The sequence below is a fragment of the Octopus sinensis genome, linkage group LG3, assembly GCF_006345805.1.
Source record: "Octopus sinensis linkage group LG3, ASM634580v1, whole genome shotgun sequence".
Lineage (NCBI taxonomy): Eukaryota > Metazoa > Mollusca > Cephalopoda > Octopoda > Octopodidae > Octopus > Octopus sinensis.
The window spans coordinates 46,568,160-46,580,301 of NC_042999.1; positions in this window are offsets into that span (position 1 = coordinate 46,568,160).

Consider the following 12,142-nt stretch of genomic DNA (forward strand, 5'->3'; position numbering starts at 1 on the left):
TTTAGCCCCTTGTGGGTAGTAAAGAAGTATATATGTGTGTAAGGGACAACAAGAAAAACACCTACACTGTAGCTAACACTGCTAGAAGTAGCATCCAAAACACTCTCAAATCTTAGTCTACCGTCATGCAAAACAACATCACCTATTACTATAGCTCTAGGTTACTTTCACCTGCGATAACGAGCTAAACATCAACACACACACACAATGGAATGATATTCAATGGTAGTCCTACAAAGACGGCTCCCCAATTTCTTGGTGAGTTACCTGCACAAACGATTTGTTTGTAGTCATCAAATGAGTATGTTGTACATTAGCTCACTTTTCCATGAAATCGACGATGCCCGTACAGGTTCATGGTGTACCACACCTCAGGTGTCGAAGTGATCGCAAAACAAGGTAGGATGAAGTGATTTGTTCAAGAATGCAATAGGAGATCCGGTTCAGGATTTGAAACCAGCATCCCCCTCGATCATGAGTACAGCATCCTAACCACTTGGCCATGCGTATGTTTTCATATATATATATATATATTACATTTCCAGCGACTTTTACAGTGCATGTGTTGATGTCGACCGGTATATTTCTATATTACCACTTATTGGCGTTCATTGTTATTCGAAGCATACATTCATGCAAACTACATCTAATTAATTTTCCATTTCAAGAAAGAGAAAATTACAATTTCGTTAGTTTTCATAATACTTCTCTCCTCCATAAATTTTTGCTTTCATTTTCAGGCTCCGTTTCAAAATTGCTTTCATAATTCTCTTTCAGTCGTATGCAAACATAAAGATACACAGACATACATATTGCAAACATACAACAAGTACACTTATACGCAACGCAAAGCGTGTTCCTCAGATCACATGTTGATTCGTTAGCTACTGCACGCATTTTTTTTCTCTCTTTTTTTCTCTCCTTCTTTCTGTGTTTTTCTCTCTCTGTGTATCTTTCTGTTGAAGAGCGTAGGCTCGAAACGTTAAAGACTTGTTTTATTTATATTTCCTGAGCGCCATACTAATACAATTGTTCGTTTGTTTTCCACCTGCCTTCGTTTTTTGTTTATTTTCATAAAGCTTCCCGTTATATATATATTGTATTACATACATATAAGAGGGAATTACCACTATGTGGAAACCCTAATGCTAGAAGTAGATCCGCTATGGTCATTACCACTAAGAATTGTTCTCTTGAAAATTTAGGGTTTCCACATATTGGTAATTCCCTCTTATATGTTTGTAATACTATTTACTGAACCTCGGTTTTTTAATATGCTAGACCACTGGTGTTAAATTGATGTTACCAAATTAATATCCAATTTTTCACCGTAATTTTAATTTTATATATATATATATATATATGTACACACACATTGTAAATGATCTTCCTATAGTTGTCGGTTTTGCAGTCATGGACACAATGTGGCCTGAAGGGCTTACTGAGTGGCATGCTTAAACGAACAGTTACCTAGGAAATTTTTGTAGTGCGGCCCGCCTGATAATAAAACATGTCAGATGAGGTCCACTTCTCAAAATAGGTTGCGGATACTTGCATTATAAGTTTTTACTGCAATGTAACATGTTACGTTTTGTGCCATATTAAATAAATTGCATAACTAACTGCATGTTGGTTATAGTTATTGCTTTCTGAATTATTCTCTACTATACATAATAAAAATTTATTCTGGTCCTTGTAAATTAATTTTCTGTACAAATTCTGCACCAACAGAAATAAAAATGAACTGCAGAGAGAAGAATAAAAAAGAAAGCATTTAAATATATATATGCATTTTTGTCGGTTGTTGTTATGTGGTTTTTATTAAAATTTTAATCGTAAATGAAAAATGACATGCATATTATTTGCATTCTGAATGCAAACATAAACAATTAAGTGAGCACAAATAAACAAGAATTAAATAAAATACAAATCTCTGTATGTTGCAAAGCTGCTTTAATAAATAGAAACAATCAAATCAAATATTTTCGGATGTCTAAAATTAGACCATTATCCAAACAGTTTTATTTATTGATTTGAAGAACAGTTTTTGACGCAAGTATTATTTTTTGAAAGCAGCAGTCTTTGTAATATTGAATTTGTATATTTCATTGCTCATGTGCGCTTACGTATAATTTTTTAAGTGTTTACATGCATTTTTGTCAGTTTGACCTTTTGGCATAAAAGAAGGTTATATAATAACATTGCTAGTGCATTCGTTTCAAAATACATACCATAATATCAGGTGTCAGTTAAGTTGTCTCTAAATTTAAAAAAAAATATTTACCGAATATTTTTGCGGCAAGTACGAGTCGAATTTGAAACTGCCCCACTTTAATAATTTCTCCGAAATATCACATTGCTATTTTAGTCTTGTTTTTAACATCAACGCGTGAGAGTCTGCAAGGTAGAGGACATTTAGTTGAAACTTTGGTAGTTTATATCTACTGTATCACCGACACTGGTTGCATGTCTGTAAACACATACTGCCGTGTAGGAGATCTATTCGTCATTGTGGTAATAATGAAATAAAATAATATTTAAAAAACGAGCCTTTCGTTCCACTGGGAAAAGGAGTCAATACTTCCTGCGGGTAAGATAGCGCAAACCAAAGAGAGGGTCTTTATGCATCAGTCTGATCTACGTAAATGGTAATAACAACTCTCCCTAATCACAACCAACCACCTTAGAAAAAAGGTGCATGCTTACTGCTGTGGTTTCCTGTGAATGATGTCTGAGGTAGAGACAGTATTTTCACGACTGGAAGTTCCAGTAAAAGCTGAAATGCGCAATGAGATTTGATCAATAATAATAATGTGGAGAAGATACACTGCAATGGTCTTTAATAATCTGCTACATAACCTGAGATAGATTATCGTAATTCTATATCACAATATATCCGAAATCTTGTCAGATGGATGGATGTTTATGGAGATATGGTATACAAAATTTCTTTGCAAATTGCTTTTTTTGTTAAATAGTTGAGGTTTTTGCAAACTAAATAAATAAAACACGGGCTCAAAATCAACTTACAGGCCTACATCAAGTGCGTGGAGGTGGCAGTGCTTTTTCTGGGTCAAGACGCGGGCTGCTGGAAGACCCTCCTATGTCTAGCAACAGGATTCAGCACCATGTCACACAAGTAGGAGAACCCAGTGATGGCTGTCAGACAATTTCTGCGACCACATCACCCTAAACAACAAAACTCCTTGAAACACCAAAGATGAACTGAAGACAAGGATTATGGCAACATTCACCAACTTAAACAAGGAGACAACCCAGAAGAGTTGCAGGAGATTTCGAAGTTATATGAAGGTGGATTATGGAAAAGGCAAGAGAATACCAAAAGAAGCTGTACATGTGTTTCATCGATTACTCCAAAGCCTTTGACAGCATTGATCATGACAAGTTATGGAAAGTCTGGAGAAAATGGGAACACCTTTACAGCTTGTCCAGCTTATTAGATCACTCTATCAAAACCAAGAGGCTACAGTACGGACACCATATGGCGACAGTGATTGGTTTGAGATTGGAAAAGGCACTCGGCAAGGTTGCATCATGTCACCAGCAGCCTTCAACATGTACGCTGAGAAGGTCACGAGGAATGCAGGCCTGGAGGATAGTAGCATTGGAGTGAGGATTGGAGGAAGAAATATTAATAACCTTCGCTATGCAAATGATACAACCCTGCTGGCGGAGAGTGGTAAGGATCTGGGGGATCTTGTCCTGCTGGTCAAGAAAGAGAGTGAGAAATTTGGGCTGTACCTCAATGTTAAGAAAACGAAGATCATGTCAACAGCAGCCACAACTCCTTTTCTACAAAATAAATCGAGATGGTGACTGCACTCCAGAAATAAGACGGCGGATAGTACTAGGCAGAGAGGCAATGGTCAGCATGAGCAGGGTCTGGAAGAGTAGAGACATCAGACTCGCTACCAAATGCAGATTGGTGAATGCAATTGTCTTCCCAATAGCAACATATGGATGCGAGACCTGAACTCTAAAGAAAGCTGACCAGAAGAGAATTAATGCATTCGAGCTTTGGTGTTGGAGAAGACTTTTGCGGATTCCATGGACAGCGAGACTCACCAATGGAGAAGTTCTTAAGCAGATAAGGCCGAAAATGTCGCTAGAAGCTGGGATCACCAAGCGTAGATTGGCATATTTCGGTCATATTATGCGGAGAGAATCCCTGGAGAAGGACATCATGCTCGGAATGGTCAGTGGCAAGAGAGAAAGAGGCCGAATAAGAACCCGCTGGCTTGACACCATCAGGAGTGATACCGGAATGGACATGGCCAGTCTGAAGGAAGTGGCCCAGGATAGAACTGACTGGAGGACACTGATCCAACGAGTGACCGAGGGTCAACTTCGACTGAGCGGATAGAGAGATGAATAAATTAACTCTTTAGTATTTCAAGATATTTTTATGTAATTTTGGTTAATATATCTGTTAAAATGAGGTGTCAGTCTTATTTTGATTTTTGCGCAATTTAGACGACAGTTCATTCCCCTGTATATATATACACGCATATTAGATATTTTTCGAAGACTGGTAGTTTTCATACGTCTGTTCGGTGCTTATAATATTGATTTGAAACCTAAATCTTTTATGAATTGAAACTAGTTTCAAGCTTGAATGTCTGCTTTTCTTCACAAAAGTACGCTTCTATTCTGAAACAGAATTCAGATTACAATTAATTTCACATTAGTCTTTCGGCATATATGAGATCTTAAGAAAAGAAAATAAAGAAAACAAAACAGAAGAGTAATTGATACCACTTATAAAGTGGAACGCCTCAAGAAATCAAGTCCAAGCTATATCATGGAAGCATATATCGGCGGAATCTGTGCGTGGCTGAAAAGTAACTATTCCTGTTTAATATCATGAACAGAAAGGACGAAACTACTGTCAGATGTTTGGGCAAGAAAGTTTCAGTCTATAATTATTTAAATATATTCCTGTATGTTTGAATTACAAACTAGATGAATAACATCTTAAAATGTTTTGCGGCAGTTTGTAAACGATTACCTCACCCCTACTCTATAGCAGAAGAGAAAAATGTTTTAGAGTGGCATGTTCCGAAAAATATAAGTGCAGATGTACATTAAAAATTATCTTCCCTGGAGTAAAACAACTTTAACCGAACGTAGTTATTTCACACGGACGGGCATATCACCTGTAATAAGCCAATGAAATCGATGTATTTAGCACTATCTTGAAAATGTCCACTCTAATCCAAATATCATTTTCGCAGGAACGGTGCATTACGCTAAACGTTGTGTAGCAAAACATTGAATTACCAGTTGCCTACATGCCCGCATGCTTACAATGTGTGTGTGTGTGTGTGTGTGCGCGCGCGCGTGTTGCATATCTTTCTGCAAAAGATTTACCGCAGGACAAGGAAATTGACAGACTGGTGCATTTGAAAAAAAATTACGTACGTAATCACATATACGTATGCATATATCTATCACATATATAAGGATTACATTTAATTTATCACCTATGTAACAAAACGCTTTTTAGAACCGCATAAAAATTTTCTAAACTGAATGAAAGCACGTATTGGCATTTCATAGATTCTTTAGCTATTATCACATTTTACGTCTGATTAAGCTTGGGCTTAAGTAGATTATTAAATGTCTAACAGATTAATATTTAGTCTAATGTTAATTTTTCATTCAACTCAATATTAAATCAAATATCTGACTATCTTGCTTACAACCTTCTATCAAGATGTTCCCACCTATGTTCTACTGAATTTAAATCATGGCTTTGAGCAATCCATTTAACAGATTAATTTCTGAATTCTTTTCCAAACTTGTGATAACTTGTTTCTGTGGCTCGGGAATCTTTCTCCTAAAATATATTGATGCTCCTATCAGTTCCTATATCGGAAAAGATGGCTATTGTCAGACCATTCTCAAGCACTTATAAGATTTTCATTTCTTAAATGAAGTACAATGCTCTTCACGCAGCAACTATCTTCAAGATTAAAATTCTAACTCTTCCGTGTTTAACTGCTACTTGTAAATAAACCACTTGCCCTTTTCAGTTTTGTTACATCACAAATAGAGCTGTCTTGAATTGGAGTACTGGCAGAATTTTCTCCCATCAGGTCATTTTACTTGCGGCCAAAACCTATTTAACTTTTCGCAGAACACTTTGACCCGTAGAATCTTTTAAGCTTTATAGCTTTTGAAGACATTGGTTATTTTCTTGCAACCCTTACTTGATATCCAAAGTATTTACAATATTATTCTGTTGCAGTACAACAACATATCCATTGAATTTTCAACTGTTCAACCTCATGCACGTCGAAGTATAAAACGTTACCTCTAAGTGGCACACGTAGCCTTCACAGAAATTTCTGTGTATTTCCATATCTCTTCACCTCTGCAATGTCCTACTTTCATCAATCACTTAATTATCTTAGCCACAGTTAGATGATTAATTTCGAAAACATCGAATTATTTGTAGAGTGGACCTACCACACTGATAACAGTTGATAAATTGTCTGCACATAAATTCATCGTTACTTTTTTTTTAATTTTTCATTATTGTGCTATTTTATGAAATTAAAGTTACAATTGATCAAGCACCATGATAAACTTCATATATGTAGCTTCAAATTATGAAAAAAGTAAAACATGTAATTAGAAAGGAAAAAGAGGATGAGGAACTAAAATATTTTCACAGGTCATTGTGTGTGCGTATTAGCGTTTGCATGTGTGTGTGTGCGTTCAGTGTAAGTGCATGCAACTATATGTACGTGTGTGTGTGTGTGTGTGTATGCACATGTAAGTTTGCAGGAATGATTAATGAGGAATCAACCAAGTAAGGAAAGACAAATCCTTTGAAACGAAATTATTTTCCTAATTTTCGTTAAGTACAGCTTTACATTTTACAGTTGTTAAATGCTTCCTCTCATCACTACCAGTGTGCTTGTAATCTTTATTTGGCCATTCCACTCCCTCGCTAACGTTGGACCAAATTCCAATATACTAAGCTCCGTCAAATCGATTAATGGCTTAATCATCAGGATCTCATTAGTAACTCACAGACTTGAGCCTGTTCTACTTCAATGTAAATTACTCAATTATGTTATGTAAGAATTCCGCTTATGAAATTCAAATGCTCTCAAGTGACAAATAAGGAGACGGACCAGCATCTCTTCTATGTCATCATCGTCGTTGTTGCCGTCGTCATTCTAATTGCTGCTTTCTTCTTCTTCTTCTTCTTCTTCTTCTTCTTCTTCTTCTTCTTCTTCTTCTTCTTCTTCTTCTCTTCTTCTTCTTCTTCTTCCAGTCAGGACTCATGCCATTAGCCACAAAGAATAATCTCTAATTAGAGCCTACTCTAAGCTACTAAGAATGCGTGTGGCAACTTGAAGATCGCCATACCACACACGATGGACTGGCGGTTGCACGGATGCGAAAGCTACGTTGTTATCCTCATTCAGTAAACGGTGGCTTTTAACGGATGGAGTGCTGAATCATCCTGGGGTAGAGAGGATTCGCAATCTAGACTAGGGTCTGAAAGTTTACCACACCATAGTGGGTTACACCATGGTTCCTCTGCTTTGTGGCAGAAGTAGGAAGAAAGAGTGAGAGAAAGTTGTGGTGAAAAAGTATTGCGGAGTTCACCACTCCCCACCTCCCGCCGGAGCCTCGTGGAGCTTAGGTGTTTTTGCTCAATAAATACTCACAATGCCCGGTCTGGAAACCGAAACCGCGTTCTTACGACCGCTTGTCCGCTGCCCTAACCACTGGGCCATTGCGCCACCACTATTGCTGCTGTTGCAGCGGTGGTCCGCGTTGTAGAAGCTGTTATCATTCTTGACGCTGAAATCGTGGTCAGAGATTTGGTCGACATCGTAACCATCGTCGAGGTGTTGACGCCATGCTCGTCGTCATCATCATCCTCAGAAGCGGCAATTGAGAAACAAAGAGAAATAGCAGTACTAATGACATGTCGTAGAATTTCATATTCGAGACGCAAGATTTATTCATGACAGCAGAGGATCAAAGTCTTCCTCTTCACAAACGAAATTCATGTACAGTAAGTAGCATATTTTAAATTCTTTTATTCTTTTACTGGTTTCAGTCATTTGACTGCGGCCATGCCAGAGCACCGACTTTAGTCGAACAAACAGATCACATAATTATTATTTGTAAGCTTAGTACTTATTCTCTAAGTTTTTTGCTGCGCCGCTAAGTTACGGGGATGTAAATACATCAAAATCGGTTGTTAAGCGATGGTGAGGGGTGGGGTGGGGGGCAAACATAGACACTCACATATACGATAGGCTTCTTTCAATTTCCGTCCACCAGATTTACTCCAAAGGCTTTGGTCAGCCCGAGGCTATAGAAGACGCTTGTCTAAGAGGCCACACTGTGGGACTGAACCCGGAACCATGTAGTTGGGAAGCAAGCTTCTGACCACACGACCAGTCAAAAAACAAAAGAATCTGCAAATGTTTGAAAATGAACTATACACCTATTTATGTTACGTTGTCCAAGAAGAAGTTCATATAAAGGCATGACAACGTTTGGAATTCCTACGCAAAACTGTATGCAAGCATACTGATTTACCAACAAAAGGTAGACAGTAGAGACACATCAGAAAAAATCTCAGAGTATGAGAAAAAAATTCTGTAATATATTTATACATATAAAGAGAAATCTGTCAAGAATCTTAAGTTCTTTTTAGTAGATTATCACAAGATTGAAATAAATAAATCATACATATATAAAGATCTGGAAATAGTGATAACCTGAATATTCATACTGAAAATAGAAACAGTACTTATAATATGTGCCTCAGTGATGGTTGAGTAAGCTTGCTGACAAGTACATAACCTTCCCAGTTATTCAAAGAAGCACACTATACAGAAAATCTGCTTTCTGTACGTATGTTATGCAGAATACTAATATAATAGAAAGTACAATACCAAAACAAAACAATATACGTGCAGGCACAAGGCTGTCCTGGTTGTTTCTTCTTCTTCTTCTTCTTCTTCTTCTTCTTCTTCTTCTTCTTCTTCTTCTTCCAATCAGGACTCACGCCATTAGCCACAAAGAATGATCTCTAATTCGAGCCTACTCTAAGCTACTAAGAATGCATGTGGCAACTTGAAGATCCACCCTCTACACGCGATAGACTGGCGGTTGCACGGGCGCGAAAGCTATGTTGTTGTCCTCATTCCGTAAACGGTGGCTTTTAAAGAGTGGAGAGCTGAACCATCCTGGGGTAGAGAGGATTCGCAATCTAGACTAGGTTCTGAAAGTTTACTACACCATAGTGGGTTACACCATGGTTTCTCTTCTTTGTGACAGAAGTAAGAAGAAAGAGTGAGAGAAAGTTGTGGTGACAGAGTACAGCGAGGTTCACCCCCTCCCCGCCGGAGCCTCGTAGAGCTTAGATGTTTTTGCTCAATAAACACTCACAATGCTCGATCTGGGAATCGGAGCCGCGTTCTTACGACCGCGAGTACGCTGCCCTAACCACTGGGCCATTGCGCCTCCACCCTAGTTGTTGTTGCTTGTGGAGTAAAACCAAATATTAGAAATATGATTAAAAAAGAACTTTTTCTTTTTAACCAGTAGAATCATTTATACATACTGTGTGTGAATGTATGTAGAATGTACTTTAATAGTAATAAAAAAAGCAATAGATTATTTTCTCTGCTGTAGTCATACTTTTAGTAGTCTTAATTCATACATAAGTCGGATGTAAGAATGAGCCTCGGCGGGATAAAAAAAAAATTGTTTTGCAAACGTCTCACATAAGCATATGTAAATGTACATAAAACATTATATAAGAGTGAAGAGAAAGATAAAATAGTAAACAATGTATTGGAACATATTTACAAAATAATAAAATCCACAGTCATTAATTCAATATATACATATGATAGAATCTTTCGTCGAAGTCGAGATATGTGTTCGGCTTTTGCTGAACGATCTGCACAAATGGATGCTTTTATTGTGTTCAAATTTATGTGCTGAACATTAACTCACTTCCTCCATCAGATCAACATTATTTAGGCAAGTGCACCTCGCGTCAGATGTCCAAGTAATCGCAGAACAATGTAAAATGAAGTGTTTTGATCAAGAACACAATGCACCACTGGGTCCAATAATTGAAATCACGATATTGCGATCGTGTGTGCGTTACAATACCCACTTTATAAATATGCCAAAAGTAAGCAGTGTTAGTGGTTATAGTAACCGACTAAGGGATAAAATATCTGAATTTACTATCGGTATCAGTTACCTGTGCTATCCCTTGGCATGGGTATGCAAGCACACTATGCTCGTAGGGTACAAATAACAACAGAAGAAACAAAAGTTTATCATGAATGAACCACTGCACAGCTGTTCATTAGAACAGTTATATTCGTGAAATATGTGCGGAGGACCTGCTTCCCAACACACTTCAGATAGACAGTCCTAGGAAGATTGTTGAGATTGTGTCTCGTCTTAAATACCATTGTAGAAGGGTGATTGCTACCTGAGCAGCGGGTGTCGAAGGAGAGTGTAGCGAGACCATTCATGCCTTTTCTATATGTCGGAATCACGACAAACTACAGGAATGCATAATTCAGTCGGTTCTTCTTGGAACCACAGTTTTCAGTAACTTGTGGAGGGCCTACCCCAACATTCGTGAAACTGGTAGTCATAATTTTCGACATAGAACACTGAGCCACAGTAATGAGTTTATTACCTCGAAGGCTGTTACTCACATGCAAGATGTGGACAAAGTACATAGGTGTGTTTAAACAAGGGAATAAATGAGGCTGTGGGACCCACCGTTTCATGGGAGACACGTAGCTCTGCGAGTTTATGTGTCACAAGAAACACTAAAAATTTAATTTGTTTGAGAAACCTGTAGAGTGTATCTGAGGCTTCGATTTTGAATTTTCGCTACTGAAAATGTATAAATTGTCGTCCGTGCAATTTCTACTTTGTTTAATAAAAATTCGTTGTAATGTCCTGATAGTCAGATATCATGGAGAAAATGCCTGCTTCCAAATACTATTTTCTGACGGATAAAAATTATCAAAACTTGAAACCTCTGTAATACTTTTGTAAAATGTTTCTAAAGCAAGAGAATAACAAAGTCAGATTCAATGTAAAAAAGTACATCTATATGCCAAATTTGAAAGTTTTCACTTAATCACTAAATTTCAAAACGTATGACAGCAACAGGAAAGATCGAAGCTCGTTTCCTTCAATTTGAAGCAAAATCGACGGTGGACAAAGAACAATTGTACTCTTATATCTCTTACTGTGACCTTCAATTACGTCTTATCTTGCATTGCAGCATCAGGCTATACACAGGTATATTTTTAATTACTTGACACAACGACAGATATGAAAATCAGATGCCCTGACAAATCTTTTGAAGTCATATCGCTCTCCACATCGTCCTACTATTTCTTAATCTGCTTATTTTAAGACATTGAAAGCCCCTAAACTTTTTGTGGAACTGAAGTGTGTTCCTTTCCTTTCAACTAGTACTTATTACTTCAGCCCTGAAAAGATGAAAGGCAAAGTCGACTTCGACGGTATTTGAACTTAGAACGCAAATAGCCTGAATAAATGCTGTTGAGAATTTTGCTCAGCGTGCTAACGCTTCTGATGAATCGCCGCCCGACTGACAGCCATAGTAATAGGTTAAAATTTCAATACAAAGCCAATAGTTTATAAAGGAGTAGGTATGTCGATTACATCGACTCGTGTTCAAATGGTAGTCCTGTTGAGATTGTCTCGCGAAAATGGTTTCTTCTTAAATACAACTGCAGAAGTATGATTGCAGCGGGTTTTCAGAGAAGTGTGTCGCGTGACAAGCCATGTTTCCTTTATGTGCTGCCATGTCGGAATCGCGACACACTACACGAATGCATAATTCAGTCGGTTCTTATGGAAACCAGAATTTTCTGTGACTTTAGCGGGCTTACTCTCACATTTTTAAAATTGAAGATTATGATTTTCGACATAGAACACTGAATCATAGCGTTGAGTCTATTACCTCGAATGATGTACCCACATGCAAAATGTGGACAAAGCACATAGGTGTGTGTAAACAAGGGAATAAATGAGGCTGTAGTATCCACCGTTTTATGGGTGACTCCCT